Raw genomic sequence first — 25,149 nt, 5'->3', positions numbered from 1 at the left:
TACTCTGTTCAAATAATCTTACCCCTACTCCATTTTCTCCCCTTTATCTTTATAGCGGTTTTAGTTTTACAGAGAAATTGAGCAGAAGTACAGATAGATCCCATACCCTCCCCGACCCCATATACAGTTTCTCTTGTTATTGACATGTTACATTAATGTGATGCATTTGTTACAATTATTAATCAATATTGATACATTAGTATTAATTTTATTTTAAACTTATAATTTCATTCTCCTTCTCACCATACCATTCCATATCTACCATTTACTTCTATATCTCCTTAGAACTGTTTATTCTAATTTCAGTCTCTTTCAGTGGTTCTTAGTAGCAGAGCTTCTCATACTGAAGAAGGCAATAGGGAAAAGACAATAGAGGAGAGCAGGATATCAAACTTCCTTCCCTGAGAATCACTATTCTAGTCATAGTCATAACACTGCTCTACACTGAAAACATCAAGAATGCTTTGTGAAAATAATTTTTGTAAGTAAATGATATTAAAATTTTATTAAGGCTAATGTTTCAATAATTTATTCAACAAGTATTTATTGAATGCCACCCCTGTAGTAATCACTGTTCTGGGCACTGGGGCTAGAACAATGGACCAAGAAAAACACAAAAATTCCTGTCTTTGTGGAACTTAAATTCTAGTGACATTCTCTCAAACTTAAAGTCTTCTGTATTAAAAATCCTTCATGTAAGATGAGAAAGGGGAAGCAAAATGGTGGCAGTGTAGAGAGCTAGTTATATCTTTCATGATAAGAATTCAATAGACGATGTCTAGAATGAACAAATCAAGAGAGAGCAATATATGCATAGTTTCTAGGACTTTGGAAATGTGTTAATGCCAGAGGGAACTTTTAAGTGGTTGTCTTTGGGGAGGAGAACTGGGGAAAAGGAAAAGAGGCAAGTCAGGAGACTGCTAAATTTTATAATAGGTCTTTTATTACTATTTTGTCTTTTTAAACTGTATGCATGTAAAGTTTTTATTTAAAATCTAATTTAAAAATAAAAAGAGAAAAAATGCTGGACTCCTAAAAAAAGTCCTTAATGTAAAAAAAATAAATAAAACCTCACTGCTATGAGAGACACTGTAATGAGACACTGTAATGAGACACTATGTTATCAAGCAGTTGGTTAAGTTCTGTGTACTATGGGTAGAAGAAAGTCTCACAGCCATTCTGAAGGAGAAATGGAATTTGAGACAACTAGGAGAGATAGAAATGGGAGTACACAAAAAGGGACCATGAAAATACAGAAGAGGAAAGAGGAAAAATGAAATAGTGGAAGAAAATGGAGGAGGCACTGGAAGATAGCTTGTCCCTTCAGAAGAGGTAGGTGGCTAATATACTCTTAGCCATACTGAAGCCACCTGCATGATGTACAGCACAGTTGGGTCTGGAAGCCAACCAGAAGCCCTTCATCCATAGACTTGGGGCTCCCCTTTTTAATTAAAATATACCTATTTATTTGTACCTGTGAATGTTACTTGGTAAGTTTTTAAGGCATTCCTTTTGTGAATGATTTGTCTCTTACATTTTGTATAAGAATCTGTGTTATTTAAAAAAAAAAAAAAAAAAAAAAAAGGGCCGGCCCGTGACTCACTTGGGAGAGTGTGGTGCTGATAACACCAAGTCAAGGGTTAAGATCCCCTTACAGGTCATCTTTAAAAAGAAAAAAAAAACAATCTGTTATTTTTGTAGTATGTACTTGATGAATTACTGTCTTAGTTTCCTTACTGTTACTCATTCTAATGCTCTTCCTCATTCATTCATCCCTATCTTCCATCAAAACTCCTAACAACTAAGAATTCGAAAGGGCTGACCCCATCCCCTTAAACTAAAATTCCAAAATAAAATTATAATCAACAATGAGCCACATACACCCAGGAAAGCCACTAGATATACCGGTGTGATTCCCAAAATAGCATTAACTTGCCAACACCACACAGAGGATGCATTCCCGATTATTACTAGACAATTGGTGTGGGTATGAAAACTGCACTGGAATATAGTCAGATCTGCACATTACCGTAAGATTTTATACATTATGGCTCAATTTAAAAACTAATTTTCAAATTGGTTTGTATTGTAACAATTAATCTTACCCATACTGGTAAATGCCACTTAAAAACATTGAGGAAAAAATATAATTATGAAATAAATGGAGTAAGCTGTAACTTTTACTCTACCTCTTTCCGTTCTATCTTCTCGTTTAGGAACATTTTCTAAATGGAGGGGGAAAATCAAAGGAAATTTGGACAATACACAACAGAGTGGAAAGGACTGCTATACTGGTTTTCTATCCTTATGCATTCTATATATTTCGGGGCAATTCTGATTGGTTAGTTTATGACAAAAATGTAAGATTTTTTCTGTCTGTCAACATTTAATAAATAATGCCCTTGGAAATTTACCTTTAAGATACCTGAAAAGCACACAGTTTTCTACTTGTTGTTTCTCCTTGCAGATTATATTAAAATTCCAAAGATTTCCTTTCTACACTTAAAAAATTTTTTTTAATTAAAAAAAAAAAGCAGGTTCTAAACTAAGCTGAAATCCAGCAACTACACCATCATGTTTATATTTAACTTCTTCTGTTCAGATCCCTTTACTGGCCAGCTGTCAATAAATAAATAAATAAACAAACAAATAAATAAATACACACATAAATAAATAAATAAATAACTTCCTTCTATTAATTGTTAAAGAACATGTGAATGACCTATTCCTCAAATGGTTCTCCTATGCAATCTCAAAAGCTACAATAAGTTTAGCTAATAGATGTGCCTCCATCCTACACAAATCCAGCCCTGAACAGCACATATTTGTTTCTTCAGTTCATTTCCCACTTAACCTCACTCCTATCTCTCCTTTGCAAAATCCAAGAAAGTTGAAGACAATAATTTATTTGTTTTCAAATTGAATGAATTCACCAGCTTTTAAAAAGCATACATAGCATTGGAGGGAAAAAAAAAAAAAGATCATTTTTTTTTTACTACCTGAATGAATCAGGTAAAAAAAAAAGACTGAAATGTGCAACTAAAGCCCTCCAGTGCTTCAAGAATATAGAGTCTAGTGCCCATCAATTCAATGGCACAAATTCATTTACACAGTGAACACTGAAAATCTTGACTCCTCCCCACACGCTTGACTGCCTGGAGTAATGTCACAGATCCTCTTCACTGATAGAGGGCCTTGCAGGCAAAGGGCTGGCCTCAGCATTTACTATATGAAAGCTGAATGACAAAATCTCCTAAACTCAGGTCCCTGTTGGTCAACTTCTAGGAGTAATAGAAGCTATAATAATCAACAATAAAAAGATTGCTGCATTGAGAGTTTATGTATCCTTAAGCCATGGAATAGAAGAATTCCCTTTTCACTACTATATCTACTGAAAAATTCAGGCTAAGAGAACTATAGTATTCCATAGGCCTTGTAATACAAGTACATTCAGACTCTATCTACACAAATTCCTGGTAACCCATTAGTCCATTAACTCATGAACATATGAATCCAATCATGATTGCCTAAGAATCCCAATTTAGTTCATTCCCCAAAATGAAAATAACACCTGTCACATGAGATAACGACATTGGCCTAGCCTTATTGCACAAGATCATGTAAAACTAAAATAAGAGTTCTAAAAATTTCAAAGTGCAAAAGAAAAAAATGTAAGGTGGCATCATTACCAAGAACAGGCTTTCATGAATGCCATTTGCACTTCAAAATGTTCTTGGAAGCCGTTATAAACAGCAGACCATGAAATCAATAAATTCACCCGCTAATCAAATATTTATTTTTCATTACCAGAATGGACACAGGTGGAGTACAAAGAAAGGAAAACTAAAGTTTATCAGGCATAAATTGTTTGAAGACATTGTGCTAGATCCTTTAAATAGATTATTTCATTTAAGCATTACAAACTTGTCAACGAGTCATATTTTCACTTTAACAGAAGAGTAAACTTGAGTTCAGAGAAGTTACAGTGACTAAATGGCAATGGCAGAAATAAGACCCCAATGTGTTTGTTTCCAAAACCAACAGACTCACCACTACAAAGCCCTGCTCTCAAGCAGTTTCACTCTACTTTGGAGTGATAAATTAACTAACGCAAACAGTAACTACAAGAAAAACACAATAATGTACTAAATTGTGTTAGACAATAGTTGCCATAAATTTACATTTTCTAATATTTGGAAAAGTTCAGACATACAGGCTTTAATTTTATTGCACCAATTCTTACTGTACGTAAGTTAATTATATATTTGCCTCTTATACCAGGCTGTACTCCTCAGAGATATGATCCATGTTTTATCTCCAGTGTCTAGTCATAGTAGATGTTCAACAAATGTATGCTTAATGATGAGAGATCAGTGAGAACCACATATCAAAGAGAAGTAAGTGCTATACCTTGTCTAAGTGCAATAATTTGTCCCCCCCCCCAAACTCATATTGAAGCTTGATCCCCATTGTAACAGCGTGAAGTATTTTCAGTGCATATCTGTTGTTTTGACCAATCCCTGTGTTACGGGGGAGGGGGACTTCCTTTATCTACAAGCCGATGGACATAAGGGGGTGGGGTGGGGCTGCTTTGATTGATCCCTCCCAGCATCACTGTGTGTAACAGTGTTAAGAGGGTGGGAAATCCAACGATGGTATTTGAAAAGTGAGCTCTTTGAGAGGTGATTGAATTGTGAGGACACTGCCCTCATGACTGGATTAATACATTCAGGGGTTAATGGACAAACGGGTTATTACAGTAGTGGCACTGGTGGCTTTGAAAAGAGAGCAAGTGAGCACATTAACATGTTCAGCTCCCTCACTATGTGACACCGTTTCACCTCAGGATTCTGCACCACTAAGAAGGCTCTCACTAGATGCACCCCCTGAACCTTGGACTTCCTAGCCTTCAAATCTGTAAGAAATAAATTTGTTTATTTCTGAATTACTCAGTTTAAGGTATTCTGTTATAATTGATAGAAAACAGACTAATACAGTAACGGGCACTGTTTGCTTGGGGAACAGCGAGAATATTGATAATAGTCATTGATCACATTACTGAGACTGATCTAACTTGACTGGAAGGTATATGTTGAATAAAGCTCTTTCACAATTCCTTATTATATTTATTGATATTATATAGATTGTATAACAATCTAGTAAGGTAAATAAGATCTAAAGTGGTTAAATACACTACCAAAAGTTGATGGGTACCTAACAAGTGGCAAAGATGAAATTCAAAACTAGATGTTTTGACTACCTAGGATAGTGTTACATAAAAATGGCACTTAAAAAGTCAGACATGGAGTTACCTCATTTATTAAGTAATGGGGAGCCAAAGGTAGTTTACAGGCACTGGACTAAAGAAACTAAAGAAAGGAAGCCCATCCAAGAGGCTTTTGTAATCAAAGTAATAGCCATGGAGAAGACAAAAGTACATTAAAAGAAGGATCAACAGGACTCAATAAGTGACTATAAAGAAAGCAGGGTGATGAGTCAGAAATAGATTTGAAATTTCAATGACTAGAAGAATGGTAGTAGCAGTGACAGATGCTGGTAAATTGAAACTAGTTAGGTGTGTGTTGGGGGTGGGGGGAAGATAAGTTCAAAAATCGTGAATTTGGTGTGATATAACCTCTAGTATGTAAGTAAAACATGAAAGCTTGCATATAAACCTGTAATGATTACAAAGATGTAGGAGTAACTGACTTCTGCATAAGTTGTAATGCACTAGGGTAAAAGAAGCATTTGCTGTGAAAATATTAGTGAAAATAAAATTTAATTGATACCCCTCCCTTTTCTCCTTTCCTACCAAAATAATTCAGTTAAGGGGCCATTAGATGAATATAGGTTAAGTAGGCATCAAGCTCAGTGGCAGGGGTGGCTACAGTGGCTCAATATAGGCTTTTGGAGTCCAAGAGGTATGAGAAAGATATCCCTGAGTACCCTGAGGTCCTAAGTAGAGTGACAGGAAAACATCTGCCTAGGAGGATAGCCCAGCATAGAGTGACATGATAACAGGGCAGCACAAGAGTGGGGGGTGGGGAGAGGGTGGGGGCAGTGCAGTGAGGTTCCCCTAAGTGAGCAGGAAAAAAAGCATTCATTAAGGGTGGAGGGCAGTGCTCCAGTACTGAGTTCAAACTCAGTGGGATGAGGAGAATGGAAGGGACAGCCCGGTGCAAGTTGTCACATCCCAAAAGAGTAAGGAAGGCATCCACATGAAGTATGAGGTGGGAAATGGAGAGAGCTGTATCAGCAACAGGAGATGGATTACCAATCAGGAGGACTGATCAAACAAGGGTGATAGACCAAACACTGAGGATAACAAGAGCTAGGAGTTACAAGTATACAAAGGAAGAAAACTAGAAATGAATACTATGTTGCAAAGGAAGAAAACTAGAAATGAATACTATGTTGCTGAACTAGAATTCAAGATGATGCCGTGAGCACAAAGCTTACAATATAAAATATACAATATGTCAAAAAGCTTGTGGAAAAATTCCTATTATCTTTTAATTCTATTTTTCCACGACCTTTCTGATATATCCTTGTATATAGAGACAGGGAAATTCTATGTAAATCAAATACATGTATGTGAACATACGTTTGTGCACACACACTCACTCCCTCTCAAATGAGAGGGGCCTCAGAGCAGTAACACCATAATAGAAACCGAGCACATTTAATGATTCTAACTTCCACTCTCAATTGAAAGAAGCCAGATTCCCTTAGAACAATGTCTGATGTCATGGTTCAGGCAGAGAAAATTTAAGATGAGCTTGGAATATCTTCTTCTTTTTTTTTTTTTTTTGTCTTTTTCGTGACTGGCACTCAGCCAGTGAGCGCACCGGCCATTCCTATATAGGATCCGAACCTGCAGTGGGAGTGTCGCTGCGCTCCCAGCGCCGCACTCTCCCGAGTGCGCCACGGGCTCGGCCCTGGAATATCTTCTTGAGGGGCTCAAAGAATGATGAAGACATGTCAAAATAACACAGGGGCCAGCGTGAAAGGCTGGGACAGGCTAAATCTGGGACAAGTTTATCATCAAACTAAATAATTACAGATTCTAACTGTGACAGGCAAACTCTAAGTGCCTCCCTCTAAGTCCCACCTCCTAGTATTCACACCCTTGTATAATCCCATCCCCTTGAGTGTGAGAAAGCCTAGTACTTTGCTTCTAACTAAGAGTACAGGAACAACAAGAAAAATAGAACAAAACAAAAAAGAGAATGGCAAAGGTGATGGGATGCCATTTCCATGATTAGGTTACATAAGACTATAACTTCCATCTTGCTAACAGACTCTACTGCCTCCTTGGCTTACATGCTTTGATGAGGCAAGCGGAAACACGAGAGAGGTCCACGTGGCAAGAAACTGAAGGTGGCCTCGAGCCAACAATGAGCTAAGACTTAAGGCTCTTAGTCCAATAGCCCTTAAGGAAAAAAAAAATACTGCCAAAAACCATATAAGTTTGGATGTGGATCCTTCCCCAATCAAACCTTCAAATGAGATCCCAGCCCTGGCCAACACCTTGATTACAGCCTTGTGAATGATCCTGAAGCCGAGGACCCAGGTCAGTGGTGCCCAGACTCCTGACCCAAAGAAACTGTGAGACAGTAAATATGTTAGGTTATAGACACATTCGTTAGCTTGATGGTGGTAATCATTTCACAATGAATACATATGAAAACATCATGTTGTACACCTTAAACATATAAAATTTTTATTTGCCAATTAAACAATAAAGCTGGGGAGAAAAAAATAGAAAAAATATATATATTTAGAAAGAAACACATGTATGAGAAAATTCTAGGAAGAGGCCTAAAACTACTGCCAAGGTACAGCATTGACATCAATTTACAAGTCAGCACTCTGAAATACTGGAGCTCATGAAAACTTATTAAAAATAATTATGAAGTTTTCACTTTTCTTTATATTTTGGAAAAATTCAATATCATAGTAACTATTTGCCATTTAAAGTTCAAATATAACTCACTTGTAAATTCTCCCTAAAATACATATAAATGTATGTTGTGTGTTATTATAAGCCACTAAATTTTGATAATTTGTTATGTAACAACAGATAACTAATACAACAAGCCACTGAATAAAATAGAAATCCATGACCCCACTAATGATACAAAAAATGAACTTGAAGTATAATGAAACGGCATACTTAAACAGTCTCAAAATACCTCCCCACAAAATGCTTATTCATTACAAAGGAGAAAACTAACCTTACCATGGAAAACGAATGTGGCTGACATCTTAATCAAGTGATTAACATTTATATCTCTAATAATGGAACAAATTAAAATTACGGGTCGCCTGACAGTATACAATAAAAACACAGCATCACCTCTGTGATATTCCTGTCGAAGGTACATAACCTATATCTAATCATGAGAAAATATCAGATAAACCCAAACTGAAAAACATTCTACAAAATTACTGGCCTGTGATCCTCAAAATATCAATTTCATAAAAGTCAAGAAAAGACTGAAGAAACTGTCCCATATTGAAGGAGATCTAAAGAGACATGACAACTACATGCAACATGTGATTCTGGACTAGATTATTTTGTGATAATGGACATTTATTGAGATTACTAGAGAAACCTGAATGGGGTCTGTGGATTAGATGACAATGATGTACCAATATTAATTTCCTTATTCTGATGGTTGTTACTGGGTTATGTAGAAGGAAATTACAAGTTTAAATCCTTATATAAAATTAAGTTAATAATAATATATCAATACTGATTCATAATTGTAGGTGTATACACGTTCATAGCAGCATTATTCAAAATAGCCAAAAAGTAGAAATAGCCCAAATGTTTACCAGTGAACAAATGAATAAACAAATTGTGTTATATACATACAATGGAATACTATCCAGCCATAAAAATGAATGAAGTACTGATATATGCTACAACATGGATGAACCTCAAAAATATTATGCTGAGTAAAAGAAGACAGACACAAAAGATAACATATTATATGCTTCCATTTATATGAAATACTTAGAATATGTAAATCCATAGACAGAATGTAGACTGGTAATTTCCAGGGGCTAGAGGGAGGGAATGGAAAGAAACTGCTTAATGGATAAGAGGTTTTACTTGGAATAATGGAAATGTTTTGGAACTAGATAGAGGTAGTGGTTGCACAACATTGTGAATATACTAAATGCCACAGAATTTTTCACTTTAAAATGGGCAATTTTATGTTGTGTAAATTGCACCTCAATAAATATTTTAAAATACATATTGTAATTTCTAAAGCAACCATTAAAACAAAACAAAACAAAACTAAGGTATCTAATAAGCCAATAGAAGAGACAAAATGAAATACTAAAAAATAATCTAAAAGAAGGCAGAAAAAATAAAGAAGGCAGAATCACTTTTTTAAAAAAAGAAAAAGATGGGACAAATAGAAACAAATAGCAAAATGGTCGATCTTACTTAACCATATTGATGACTACACTAAAATAAATGGTCTAAAACTATACTGTCTGATACAGTAACAACTAGTCACATGTGTCTACAGAGCACTTGAATGGTGGCTACAAGAAAATTTCAAATTATATACTTGATTAGCATCTATGGCTAACATTTACTTTGGACAGTGCAAGACTAAACATGAAAAGACAAATAGGCCAAATTAAAAAGCAAGACACGATTTTATGAGGGTACCTCAAAAAGTTCATGGAAATATTAGTATTATTTTTTATTTTCTTTCCCACAAACTTTTTGAAGTACTCTCATATATTAATGTATGCAAATAAAAGTAAAAGCTTGAAAAAGATATATCATAAAAACAGTCATCGTAAGAAAGCCAGAATGGCTATATTAACATCAAAGTACATATCTGAAAAAAATTTTAATAGCAATAGAGGGCTACTTTGTAATGATAAACAGGTTAATACTTCAAGAACAATCCCCAAAGTATATGTACCACCACTAACAGAATTTAAAATGTAAGAAGCAAAAATACACAGAACTAAACGGAGAATACATAATACACAAATCTACAACCATAGTTTGAGATTTTAATACACCTCTTTCAGCTACTTCATAGAATAAGCAAAAAATAAATAAATAAATAAAAATAAAGAGCACAATAAGTGAACTTGACCTAATGACTCATCTAGAGCACTGTACCCAATGACTGCAGTATACATTCTTTTCAAGCATACTTGCTACACTTTACCAAAATAGATCTTAAAATGGCCATGAAGCAAGTTCAAAGGACTGAAGAATATGCTGTTGACGAGCATAAATCATTATCAAAAAGATAACAGAAGGGGTTCTAGTTCCACATAAGATGGAGAATGCATACTCCCTCCTATATCTTCCACTGAATGTGACTACTAACAACGGACAGAACACATGAAGCAGCTATTTGAGGACTCTGAAAAGTAAATAGTCGATTGGGGAACAAAACTTCAACATAGCACTGAGACAACAATGAAATGACCTTTAAAAAAATTCTTCCAGTATCCACCAGTCTAAACTGGATCCTGAAATCCAAAAGTAGGTATTGGTGTACATAAAGAGAGCTCCAGGAAAAATGCCCTCCAGTTCTAGCTCAAGGAGTGAAGAAGGGGTATTCTAATGCTCAGACGGAATGGTAGAAATCTCCCATTTTTCTTTAAAGTTCTCTCCACAGGAGTCTGAAAAAGGGAGTCGCAGGAAACGAGATAGCACTGGGAAGATTGTGGAGAGGGAGGAGCTCGGGAAAGCAAACCCATAATGTGGCTAATGAACTCCTGTGTTCACTCCCAAGCTGCACATGGGTGGATATAACCCCAAACAGCAAAGCATAGACTTTGAGAACTGAACTATAAAACAGACTACCATCCAGATCCCAGGCCAATGAGTGGCACACACATGGAACAGATATCAATAGCACTGCAAAGGCTTTCAAACCAGAAAAGATATTGAAACCCAACCCTACAGAAAGCTTCTGATTTTGCAGGCTGAACTCAACTGGGTTGAATGACTGATAAAAGAAAATCAACACTTGCAATAGGATTTAAACAAAATTCAGAGTTTTATAGTATCAAAAACACCCAAGGATACAACCCCAAAATTATCTGGAATACCAAAAAAGGGGGAAATTTCAACTGGCATCAATAGATGCCAATACCATAATGACACAGATGTTGGAATTAACTTTAAAGACAAAGACTTTAATATTGCTAGGATAAAAATGTTCTAATAACTAAGGGCAAACACTCTTAAAAGAAAGAAAACATCAGGAGAGAAACAACAGATATAAAGAAGAACCAAATGGAAATGTAAGCAATGAAAATCACCTAAATTTTATAACTCATTGGATGGTTTCAATAGCAGAATAGAGATAACAGACCTATATTCCTTATGAACATACAGGCAAAAATCCTCAACAAAATACTGGCAAATAAAATCTAGCAACATACAAAAAGGATTACACTCCATGACCAAGTGGGATTTATTCCAATACGAGGGTAGCTGCCATGATTCCTAAAGGTATTACAATGCCTGGCTCCAGGTCCTTATGGAGCCTGACTGCACATCTTCCTCTTTAGTTCCATTAGCTATCTCTGTACCCTTAAAATAGCTGTCCCAGGGCCGGCCCATGGCTCACTTGGGAGAGTGTGGTGCTGATAACACCAAGGCCACAGGTTCAGATCCCTATATAGAGATGGCTGGTTAGCTCACTTGGGAGAGCGTGGTGCTGACAACACCAAGTCAAGGGTTAAGATTCCTTTACCGGTCATCTTAAAAAAAAAAACAAAAACCAATAAATAAATAAATAAAATACTTGTCCCTTCTTGCTTAAGGGGGGAATGAGACAATCTGTTACTTAAAACCAAAATACTTGATGAAAACAGAAATATAATTCTAAAATGAGTATTATTCCCAGAGTAGACACCATTGGAAGCTACACTAATTCCAACAATGCCATCAATGCTCGAGAAAAAATATTTTAATTTAAGCCTTCCGAAATGAAACTAGATTGACTTTATGAGAACTAAATGAGTCCCTGCCTTTAAACAGACTATAATCTAGTAGAAAAATGATATTTAAAGGTTTAGCCACTACATGTTAACATTCATAAACACTAGGAGACACTAGATAAGTTAGGATTACAAAGTAAAATATTACTAGTTTAATACTGTTATTGTTAGGCCATACAAACACACTAATATAACCTCTGAATGCCTAGCCCACTGTTTTACACATAGCAGAAGTGTTCAAGAAATCCCTGGTGAGAGCAACTATTGAATTATCATGACAACTGAGAGGAGGTGTGACATTAATCCAGGAGTTAAGTCATCAGGTTCTGGTGCGGACTTGTCCTCAAACCAATTGTATGACCTTTGGCAGTTCGCTTAATTTCTACGCACCTCAGCTTCTTTGCTGGTAAAATGGAGAGATTAAAATATTTCTAACAGTAACTTACAGGAAAAAAATTCCACAATCTGTGATTTAAGTCCATTTATAACACTTTAATATGGATTGTTTTAATATAAATTATTGGTTTAAACACAAAACTTGGACTAAAGACATGGAAATCCTTTTAAACAAGAAAGGGGGAGAGAGAATGGCTCCTGATGATTATTTAGAACTGTTAAAATTCAAATTCAGCTGCCTTCTAAAATAAATTTTATTCATTATTAAGTATACAATTAGTCAAATATAACAATCTGATAAACTAGAATTTTGAACAAACAAATGCTTTAAAATTCTAATAACTATGCATAAGCAGTAAATTATTCTTACTTGAATTTCCACTGCTGTGTAGAGCAGAGTTACTAAGTACATAATTACATAAGAGAGCCACCCAACTTCCAAAGGAGCCATTCCAGTGAATTGTGTAAATAATATGCTTTAAAAAAACATAACCTCCTCACATATGAATTTAGATTTACCAGATATGGAGTAGCTGTGTACCTGTGAGACTAGAACACAGTCTTAAAAAGGGCCTTCCTAATTATGAATTTACCAGAGAGACTAGAATGACCCAAAGCAAATTAATACACAGACTGTTTTTTCCATAACTTTCTTAAAAACATTTTCACTATTCTCCTTTAGTACAGAAAACAAAAGATCTTATAAGTCACTGGGAGATAAGAATTCCAGAGTACAAGACAATAACCAACTGTTTTTAGCACTGACATTCTGGTTTTCTTAACTACCAAATATTTGTGTTTTATTTTTCTTTCATTTGTATCAACATAATAAGTTCAAAATATCTGTTCTATGGCTGGTTTTATTGTAAGACTGTTGAATTTGAAAGAACAAAATAAGAACAATTGTTTTTAATCACATAAAATATTCGACATTAGCAGGCAGCAGGGCATCATGACAATGCATAGATGCCACATGTTTTCTGTACGAAATAAGTAATTTTTAATACCCATCTACAAGAAACCAACAACGGGCCAGCCTGTGGCTCACTCGGGAGAGTGCGGTGCTGATAACACCAAGGCCACGGGTTCGGATCCCATATGGGGTTGGCCGGTTAGCTCACGTGGGAGAGCGTGGTGCTGACAACACCAAGTCAAGGGTTAAGATCCCCTTACCGGTCATCTTTTTAAAAAAAAAAAAAAAGAAGAAAAGAAAAAGAAAAAAAAGAAAAAGAAACCAACAACTAAGCAAACAAATCTATGTATACAGCCAGGTGGAATCTTTATTCTCCCCATAACAGAACAAAAAGTAAGGATATTCATTTATACTTTCTTTGCCACATTATTAAAAATCACCTTATGCTAAGTAAAGAGAATTCCTTTATTTTGAAGTGCTCATTTACTTGGTAAGAGTAAAACTGAAATCACCTCAGATTAGATTTGTAAAATCACCTATACCTGTACTTAAAGATCTTCTAAATCATACTACAAAAAAAGTATTTGGTTATACTGAAATTTCTTGTGTTAAATTCAAGTCAAATCCCATTGCAATAAGCTCTAAGGGACTGTCCAAATTCTTTTATTGCCCTGGAATTTATTGCATTAAATATTATTTGAAATAACTAGGCCACCAGCTGAGGCCTGGGAATCATGGGGTTACACAACAATTTTTGATGATGTGCAGTTGGCCTATACACAAATTTCAAATGATCACAGTTCTCATTGGGAGAATTAGGCTTTATGTATTTCTGAGAGATGGGGAGAAGAAAAGGGGAGGGGAGAAAAAGGGAAGAGAGAGGAAAAAGAAAAAAAGAAAGAAAAAGAAAGCTTGGTTTAACTACAGGAGTAAATAGAAGTTGAAGCAGTCTTCCATTTTGGTGAAAGGCATTTACAACACTTTTTTTCCCCAGACAGATTTGCACATTTGTTCATAGCAGTTGGTATGGCTCAACAAAGGCCAGTATCATGTTAATAATCCACATATTACGGCAAGGCTGGCAACCATATGAGAGATCAGAGCTCTTGCCCCTCACTTCCCAGGTGAAAAAAAGCAAAAGAAGCCACAGAGTAAACTCCTTTGATAGGGAGAGGAGACAAACCCTACATCAGACTTACAGATCATCCTATCTTCCTCTATAGATGTGTTTGCTCCAACAATGAGTTCAAAAGGGAGTTATCTGGAGCTTTCTTCTTAAGAAGAGGGAAACTCCACTCATGAAAGGATCCCCTGATATCAAACAGTCTTTCAACGACTGCAAACCAAGTTTCTCAGTACTCTTGGGTACTCCTTAATTTAACTTTTGTGTAGGAGTAGAGAAAAGAAAATTACTTGCTCATTAGAAAGAAAATAAATGCCTACATAAACAAATACAACCATATTACATCTGATTTCCTGGGTACTGCAGACCAGCAGAGAGAAGAAACGCATTTTCAGCAGTCTGTTTACTTCACTATTTGCAAATCACTGACTGATTGGCAGCTACAATATATGAAATAAACAAACATTTGAAAGACCAAGTGTATCATGTTCCCTGGTAAGTAACAAAAATGAACATTATCTACCCTCCCCATCCGGATTATGGAATTTAGCAGGAGAATAAGTTTATTGGCTATGTGGTTGCTTGATATGTTGTGAGGACATTTTCTGTCATGGTGTGGTTCTTACTGAGGTTAGAAAAGAAATTCTTCTCCTTTCTCTCAGGACATTAATATTAAGAGTTACATATTCACAAGAAGGATTCAAAATGAATATTTCTGAAACAAGTGAAATGTGACAAGAAATTGTGGAATAGAGAGTGATGAGTATACCTAAAAATTTTTTGTCTTCTAGGACAATAAAGTTCCTAATCTTCCAATCCAATTTATCATAAGCCAAGATACAAACTAGTAAATCTCAAATGCCCACTTTTAGACACCAATCTAAAAATCAGTGCATCAGATTTTAAACTGTAAAACATTTTTACAGATTTATGAACTAGCTTTAAAAACTTCTGTTCCAAGATAAGTTAGAAGCAAGAGAGATTCAAGTCCATGCATTGTTACATCCCAATGGTGCTACAATATCTAGGCACAATGGAATACAGGAATTTACAGTCAGCTTTAATTTTCAAACTTCTTTACAAAATGTTAGCTAACTTGTTAATGGAATCTATGAACTGTTTGCTGGGTATCTGAAACACTTAATAGCCTAATTGTGTGACCCAAGTCATAAGTCATATATGAACCACTACCACTAAATAATAGCAAAAAGAAATGAGTTTACTAATCCTTCAAAAAAGAAAAAAAAAATTCTAGTTCTCTCTTCTCCCCCTCCCCCATCTTTTTCTGTTTTTTAAAAAGAAGTTTCTTCCCTGTAACTACATGAAAGGACAGATTGTGGTTAGCCAGGCAAAACCAGACAATGTTTAAATTGAAGAGGCTATTTATGAAAGTCAACTTATGCATAAGCAAAATCAACATTAATATTTGGATTCTGACTGAAAACATTCAATGGATTACTTCAAAACACTGTCCTTGTCAGTCAATATTATTTCTCATAACAGACTTATGTTCACACCATAGTTTTCAATTACAACACAAGAACATTAAATATAAAAACCTCTACTAAACGGCAAAGGATAATGACATTTGTGTAGGCAACTCATGTTCAGGTAATGTTCAACTATGTGCAATTAAATCTGAATGAAAATATGGGAATTATGACATGAGTTTTTAGATAAATTCCTCAGCTTTATGAATATTTTTAACATGTGCCCACTGTTGCAGAACGCCATCTTCCTCCACCTCATTTATAATATAAACTGCACTTAAACCACTTTAATACATTGTTACTGGGATACTTCTTTTACACAGTACCTACCAAGCAGCAGATCAATACTTTAATACAGAAATGCCGATTCCATTACCACAAAAACCTGTGCAAGCAGCCAGCTGCTGAACAAAGAGAATACAGCTTTCATCAAGTTTATTCCTAACATGTCTCCACTCTACTGGGATGAGATATTTTGCTATGACGGGCAAGCAGAAGTTGGGAAAGAAATAATGGCATTTAAAATAACATTTAAGAATCTTTGATTACAGAGAAAGTTTGAAAGATAGAGTAAAATTAATTTCTTCACACCTAGAGGATGCTTTCCAATTTACCATCAAATCCACCTGTTCAAATGCAATCATAATGCTGCACTTGATGCTTTACAAATTGCCATGACATTAGATGTTTAACGTTGCAGTTCAACATTTAAGACTAAAATGATACAGCAAGAGGGTATGGAAAAGAATGAAAATTAAGCACTGGGCGAAAAATTGGGAAAAAAGAAAAAGAAGAGAAAAATACTATTTTTTAAAGTCTTATTCAATAACAATTTTCTAACTTCAATTTCTCTCTAAATTTGATACCAAAAAAATCTTTATTCAGGAGCTTTTCATATATTTATTATATTTCTTTCCTTCACACCATATCTCTATGATCTAAAGCAATAAAATTGAGTTGAAATATAATTAGAAAGGACAGAGATATGTCTATACATAGTGGTACCAGCAACTTGCAGCAGCAGAGGGATTAACTTTTGTCTAAAACCAATTCTGTCTTTTCTTCTTTTCTTACGCTATTTACTTTCAATGGACTAAAGCTGCAATACATCCTTTCTAGACCAGCTTTAATCATTTTCACAACTATGGTTGCTATGACAACAGGATGCAGCTTATCTGTGCTGTTTTCATTTTCCCCGTTTGAGTTACCATAACAACACAATCATTCTGCCTTTCTCCAATATGTAAGAACTTTATTTTAGGATTGTATTCTTAAGGACACTGGATTTCCCCATAAAGAAAACAAACAGAATTTATATAAGAATTTTATTTAAATAACAAAATAACCATTTAAAAAATCTTTTTTGGGAAGACTTTCATCATATAAAATTAAAGCAATATCAACAAACCCTGATATCTGTTGAAATCTAAAGGCTGTCTACCATTAGTAGTGACTGGTTTTTGTACAGACTTCTTCCCCAAACAAAAGACAGCAATAACATCACAATTATGAACTGTAGGAAAATGTCCATTAATGCCTGTCCAAATTAGAACAATCAAGAATGAAGATAGTTCTATACCACATACTTTGCTGTGGTAATCCAACACCGTCTGTTAAGAGTATCATAGAAAGAGTAGTGGGATTTATACTAGCTAAATTCCATTTTAAAATCTTTACCTCACATTCAAATTTTTCCATGATAGAATCCTGCAGAAATTCATAAAGTTCAAATACTTTTACAGTATAAACTTAGTATTTTTAATGACTCACATTCATAGAAAAGATCAAAGAAAAGCATTTATTGTTACAAATCGGCAGCATAAAATATAAAAACACTTTGGCTACTGAATCACCATATCTGTTGGGACATGTGAGCATAGAAAGTGTGTTTTTTAAGGAACTCTCAATTGTTACAACACTTTGTTGTACCAGTAGTTGCTATAACAGGACTTTGTGAATGCAAAGGGTTATTTTAATAGCTTAAATCACTAAGTTCAGATCCTTTGTAACTTTGATCAGCTAACAAAGATATATTCAAAACTTCTCCCATCGTATAAATACCCATAAATATATTTATGTATTTGAAGCTTATCAAAAAAAACATGGAAATATTACTACTATTTAAGAAAAAAATATGCAAATATTACTAAATTTCTCATTAGTCCCCTAAAGGCATGTAAAAGATTATATTGCAGCATTTTTACAGGATAGAACTAATTTTCACATATTGCTGTAACAAGACACATTTTAATTTTAATCACAGTTAGATAATCTAATAAACTTTATAGTATGCAATGAACAGAAAAATATAATTCATTTAACCAAACCTGAGGATCAAAAACAAATTTAAGGTCTTTCATAGCATGATCATTTTGTGAAGTTCATTTTTTAAAGAAAAAAATCTGCTATTCTAAATACTGGAATAAAAACTTAACAATTTGCATTTTAGCTATTTTTTAAAGGAAAAAAAAGGTCTGTAAATGTTAAGAGCAAAAACAATTACTGGATCAAGGTCTTTTCCTTAGAATCTTTTCCACACTCAGGAAAATGAGGAACTCCAAGACAATGATAATGAAAATAGAGCAGCTAGAGAAAAAGGGTGGTTACACTTAGAGGTGAGGTCAAGGCAGCAGCACAGAGGGCACTGAAAGAAAAGGGGAAAGCCTAGGACAAAAGAGATTCCAATGCTAGGCTACCTGGCTATACCCTCACATGAAAATTAAACCAGGGAATGGACTAATGGACCAAGATAATATACAAAGCCACATCTCTCCCCAGTCTTGCTTTCTTCCTTCCTTAGTTTGTTGTATTGTTAGGGGACCTCAGGAAAATCTCCCTCTGTGAGGCCTGAAGTCCCCAAGCAAATGATACTTTGCAATGACTTCCAAATTAGCTGAAGCCAGTAGATCTTAGGCTGTAAGCAAGATGATGCCATTTTATTACAGTGCAGTAATGTGAATTTAGGTGCTAAAGCTATTGGAATCATGTGAGGGACTGGATTTTTGTGATGCCCTTTGACAGAATTGGTGAATTATTTCTGCATGTGTGTCCTAGCATTCTTGGTAACTGCTATGACTCATTCAGGACACACCTTAAACGAGGGCCTCTGGCATCTCTAGGGCAATCTGCAGGGAGCAGACATACTTTCAGATCTGTGCTATTGCTGTTACACCTGCTGGAACTCACTGGTTAAACTGCTATTCCTTCCTTGATCTGACATGTCTAGCCATGTACTCACTCCATAGGGAACTGCAACCTAGTGGGGCAAGCCCCTACCACTCTTCTTAAGAGTGTCTTATATTCTGTCCAGATTGGTAAGAATTTAGCCCTTACTCTCTCTAGGCTAAGTCCTTCTTTATTTCTCCCCTCTGTTCCTAGAGTAAGAGGTTGTTTGCTTTTGTTTTGCTTATAACTAGTCATTCTGTGACTGAATATTTTGTGGAGGGTGGGAAGCGGAAGAACTTGCTTTTAGATTTACCTTTGATACTAGATAATTGAGTCTCAAAAGAGACAAAAACCCTTATCTCAGCAATAAACTAACATCTAATAGAAGCAAAGTGAAATCCACAAGCCAGGCAAGCTGCATGCTGCAAGGAGAGTACTTTTTCAATGGTTTTGAAGTGTAAGATTCCACATGCACATTAGACATCTACATGTCCTCCACCCTCCAAGATACAAAATAGTATCTTTAAGGATTTATTATATCAATCATTGGCATTTAGATCTAAAAACATCCAATTGCCAAAATTTATATTTGAAAATAATTATATTGTTATTTGCAGCATTTCTAAATTGAAAGAATACATTATCATAAAAAATAAGTTAGCAAAGTGTCCCCTTATTTCATAAAAATATTTAATGTACCTTTATCCATAGATCCCTACCTCTACCCCTACAAAAATAATGTTTTTCCAAATAGAATTGAGATAGAAATAGCTCTTTTTTTCCAGCTAAACAATGTTCATATTCTATAAAATCTGTAATTCAGTTACTGAAGCCTTGGAAGTCCTAGGTACAGATTCTTGGACATACACTTAATTTTAGAATGGCACGATATACAGTATAAGAAGTTTGCATTACACTGGCTATGTTTGTTCCAAGTATTAGTATTCTCATTCGAGTGCCTTTCAATGATATATGAAATCTGAAGAGAAACTGAGGAAAGGCAAAGAACTCAATTCTGCCACAATGCATCTTCATCCCTTGTGTGAGAGACTTGTTTTCCCAAGTGAGGTGTGCACATGCCAGGAGGTAGGCAAGACAATCCTTTTGGGGCACAGGTGGAACAATATTAAAACAAATTTTTACTTAAAAAAGAAATTAATCTTTTCTAACTTTTGTGATCTAGATTGACAACGGTTCCCTCAATCTCATGTTAGATGGTCAAGTCACTTATGAACCAAGAGTTCCAATGGAAAACTGGGAGTTCCACAACACAACGAGATTGACAGTGATGCCCTCCCTCATTTGTTCTTTTTTGGCATATTATAAAAAATTTTAGTGCGCACAGGATTTAAGACTATTACCTAGTTTAAAATAAACTGCCAACTGACTCTAATTCCTTGCACAGCCCTTCATTAGTCACTTTACAAGGTAAAAACAATATTGAACTAGCCATACATGAAAAAGGTGAGCCAAAGACATTATCAATACAATTAGTTGGACACAATTTATTTATCTTTACATATACTATGTATTTGCCCTAAGTGTATATACTGTTCCTTGACATAGTAACTAATGATGGGAGGGCATGAATACAGTTTGAGATTTGTAAATTAACAATTAAAAATATTTAGGATGGGTACTCAAAATTTTTTTTCATGGGTTAGGAGACTATTGTTCTACATAGCAAGTTCCTTGAATTCATTTTTTGAAAGAATTTAGCAAATTAAGGCACATGCTACCATTGCCATTTTTTTAGAGTCTCTGAATCAGCTCCAACTTATAATACCTCACGAATGAGAAGCACTTTGTGAAGCCTAAACTAACCAAGCTGAAATCATGCTAAGAAACAAAGCAAGCTTCCATTTGGTATTTGTCATAACAATTGACTCAGGGACAATTTATTAGCCTAAAACACAAAAAACAAAGAATTTATATGCAAACTGTACTATGTTTTAGTATTGTAAACTCCATTTGCTAGTAAATTAGGTCTTGAGTTCTAAAGATGACCAAACTATATATTCCAATGTAATAAATTTCAAAAAAGTAGTGCTCCCACTTGAATACTTCTTTTGAGAATCATTTTTCCAATTCAAAAATATGTTCCAAGGGCTTCAAATAACACATTATTTTCCAAGCCTAATATAACTCCTTAAGGGTTTTAATATTTGAATCATAGCAGTAGCTGTAGTTATCATATAGGATAAATAGTAACCTACATAAGTTGTTTTAAGACAAATCGCATTACATGTCATATCAAGAAATCCTGATTATTTGGCTAGCCGCAAAGAAAAAAAAAGGATTTTATACAGACTAGTCTCAGGAAATGTTCTTCAGGCAAAGTTCTTATAAGAACTTTAATTATTCTCAAAAAAAAAAAAAAGAACTTTAATTATCAAGAGTAAAATTTCTAAATACGATGGGAGTACCATTTATATTTACCTTTTTTCACAAAGGCATCAAAACACCCCTGAATTGCTCATAAGACTGAAGTATAATCTGTTAACATTTTTGCTCCGCCCGACCATAGATGTAGAGCCCTCCGCGAGGGTAGATGTAGACTGTAGATGTTGAGCCCTCTATCCTCCCCAGCCGCAGGGCCCGCACAGCCACCAGGGCCTATACGAGGAAGCAGTGCCTGCGGCAGCGTTGACCTTTGCTGCAATGGCAGCAGCACCAGGCTCTGCAGCCGCAAACCCCAGCAGCTTAAGCCATGGCGCTTTTCATGGCATTCTGCAGCAGCGTTGCTATAACTGACAAAAACACCTTCAAATTAAGCACTGCAGCAAAGCCTCTCAACGTGACTGAGATGAGCTTCATGAGCAGTGAGGTGTGGGCAGGGGGCTTAATGTCCCCCTTCGACCAGTCAGGTTTGGGGGCTGAAGAAAGCCTAAGTCTCTTAGATGACTACCTGGAGGTGGCCAAGCACTTCAAACCTCATGGTTTCTCCTGCAACAAGGCTAAAGCAGGATCCTCCAAATGGCTGGCTGTGGATGGGTTGGTTAATGCCTTAGACAATGGCAATGAGAATGTCTTCTCTGAGACAGATTGAATGTTGCAGAAAATGGATCTGAAGGAGTTTGACACTGATGCATTGTTGAATATAGATGCCCTAGAAACCATGCCAGATGAGCTTTTGGCCACAGTGGCTGACAATTCCCCTTTCCTCAGGGCTCTTGTCCTCCACTGCAGATCATTCCTTTAGTTTACAGCTAGGCAGTGAAGTGGATATCTCTGAAGGAAACAGGAAGCCAGACTCTACTGCTTATATCACCATGATCCCTCAGTGCATAAAGGGGGAAAACACCTTCTCAGATAATGACAGTGAAATCTGCATGAGTCCTGAATCCTATCTGGGTTCTCCCCAGCATAGCCCCTCTACTTCCAGGGGAACTCCAAATAGGAGCCTACTGTCTCCAGGTGTCCTCTGTGGCTCTGCCCACCCCAAACCTTATGACCCTCCTGGAGAGAAAACGGTAGCAGCAAAAATAAAGGGTGAGAAAGTGGATAAGAAGCTGAAAAAAATGGAGTGAATACGAGACAGCAGCCCCTGGGTACTGCCAGAAGAAAACGGCAGAGCAGGAGGCCCTCACTGGTGAGTGTAAAGGGCTAGAAAAGAAGAATGAGGCTCTGAAAGAGAGGGCAGATTCCCTGGCCAAGGAGAACCAATATCTGAAAGATTTGATAGAACAGGTTCACAAGCCAAGGGGGAAGAAAAGGGCCCCCTAGTAAGGGTAGACAGGGTTGTGTGCTGGTACATACATAGTCTTGCACTAAAGTTGTGTGCTGTAATAAATTATTTAGTAGTAAAAGTAAAAAAAAATGTAATAATAATCTCTTCTTACTGATATGATCCCTTAAAAAGTGTCTGGAAGCTCCTCAAAACTATATTAATCCTTGAAAAGTTTTTAAGCAAAGTTAAAAGTGGTTTGTAGGGTGGTAGGATGTTTAATTTTATTTTTTTAACTTCTCAAATTTGTTTAAAATAACAAAAGCTCATTTATCAAAAATTATCATATGGGACATCAAAACTGATAATATTGATTTACTCCCTACAATGACTCCATGAGGTAGGATGGACAGTTTACCATCAGCCTCCATTTTAGAAGATGAGAAATAGGGAAGGTTTCACAAATATTTGTTACATATACCATGTGTCATACGCTGGGATATAGCAGAGGGCAAAATAGATAAAACTTTATCCTCATGAAATTTATTTTCTGATAGAAATAATAGAGAAATAAAGGGGAGGGTCATTTGCTTCAGGCAGGGTGGTCTATAAGGAGGCAAAATTTAAGCTGCGAAACGTAAGTTATAAGGAGTCAGGCAAAAAGTCAGGGTCAGAGAAAAGAGCAAACAAAAAAGCCTTACAGTGGTCTTGCAGGAGTTAGGCAAAAAGCCAGTATAACTTGACTATAGTTGGAGAGTGGGAATATTGGCATGACATAGTCAAAGAGTTAAATAGGAAAGGACCAGATCTACCTGGCAAAACAAAAGTCAAAGTTTTACCATGCATGGCCTAAGTGCAAAAAGACAATATTGATTTCATACCTGTTGTGGATAAAAAATAAAAATAAAAATAAAAAAAAGAAGATACTGAAAAGTTTTAAATTCAGAATTTTGAAAGATCACTCCGGCTGTTGTATGGAGGCTGGACTTAAACGGGAGAGCTAGAAAATTATTATATTTGTACATAAAAGAAACTGTAATAACCCATAGTAAGTTGATGGCAGCGGAGGCAGAGAGACGTGGATGAATTTGAGATGTACCGTATTTCCGAAGTACAATAGATAGAACCTAACAATGCGATGGAGATCAGAGTAAGTAAAAGTGAGGAGTCAAGAATAATTCCACAGGTTTGGGCTTCAGTAACTGGGTAAATGGTAGTACCATTTATTGGAATAGGAAGTCTAGGAAAACAACAAAAACTATGCAACATTCAAGTGGACAGTCACTTTATAAAACTAGAGGTCAGAGTAGAAGGATGATCATGTTGAAGATCACTGGCACATTAGGAGTTATCAGTGATGGTATTTGAAAGCCAACTGAATAGATGAAATCACCTAGGAACAAAGTATAGACAAGCAACAAAAGAAGGCCCAAGACCAAGGGCTATGAAACTCCAACATACAGAAGATGTGTCAAAGTTTCAAATACTTATTAAGTGATCTGGCTCAATAAAGTACTCTTTCATTATATCCAACTACCTCTTAACATAAAGACAAAACAAAACAAAGCCATTTTCCCTAGCCAAAGTTTCTTTAATTTTGATATTTAATTTTTGAAATAACTCCATATTTTGGTTTCTATCAATAATTAACTTGAATCCAAACAGACTTATTACTTGGTTTGCCTTTAGGTACTTGTTTTTTGTTTTTTAGTTTTTTTGTAAATATGACAAGCTATCTGTAAATTCTCTTTGAAGGCATAAAAAGCCACAAATAGCCAAGGAGAAAAAAAACAAGGTATGAGAACTTAGCTATCACATACAAAGGCTTATTATAAAGCTATGTGAATAAGACAGTATGGTACTGATATGGGGACAGATAAATAGAACAACAGAATAATGAATCCAAAAACAGACCAATGCATGTAAAGATGTGATTTATAATGGAGGTAGCACTGTGAATTGATGGAGAATACATATTTTTCCAAAAAATGATGCTGGGGACCATTGGAAATCTATGGGAAAAAATGAAATGGAATCCCTTCCTCACAACAAACACAAAAACCAACTCTAGAGAGACTGAAGTTCTAAATATGAAACGCAAAACTATAAAGCTTCTAGTAGAAAATATGAGACTATTTTCATGACCTTAGAGTGGGGAAGGCTTTCTTTTATTTACTTATTTATTTATTTATTATCAGCACCACACTCAGGGAAGGCTTTCTTAAACGAATCACAGGAGTACTAGTTAAACACACCCACACATACCTAAGGGCACCTATGAATCACATCCAGTGGAAGAAACACAAGCTCAACTATAAACAAAACAAAAAGAATCAAAAGAGCACCAACTAGGCTTGGACTTGGGAAATATGGGCTCTAATTCAGGCTGTTA

General features: G+C 35.6%; 1 protein-coding gene and 1 pseudogene across 3 annotated transcripts in view; one reads left to right on the top strand and one right to left on the bottom strand.

Moving 5' to 3' along the window:
• Positions 1 to 25,149, bottom strand: part of BTRC (beta-transducin repeat containing E3 ubiquitin protein ligase) — a 166,191-nt gene that overhangs the window by 120,655 nt on the left and 20,387 nt on the right. The gene's annotated exons all lie outside the window — the stretch shown is intronic.
• LOC134382426 (cyclic AMP-dependent transcription factor ATF-4-like) lies at positions 21,801 to 22,816 on the top strand (annotated as a pseudogene).

Source organism: Cynocephalus volans, chromosome 7 (assembly GCF_027409185.1).
Source record: "Cynocephalus volans isolate mCynVol1 chromosome 7, mCynVol1.pri, whole genome shotgun sequence".
Classification (NCBI taxonomy): domain Eukaryota; kingdom Metazoa; phylum Chordata; class Mammalia; order Dermoptera; family Cynocephalidae; genus Cynocephalus; species Cynocephalus volans.
The sequence above is the reverse complement of the archived record's forward strand: the minus strand, read 5'-3'. Positions and strand labels throughout refer to the sequence as shown.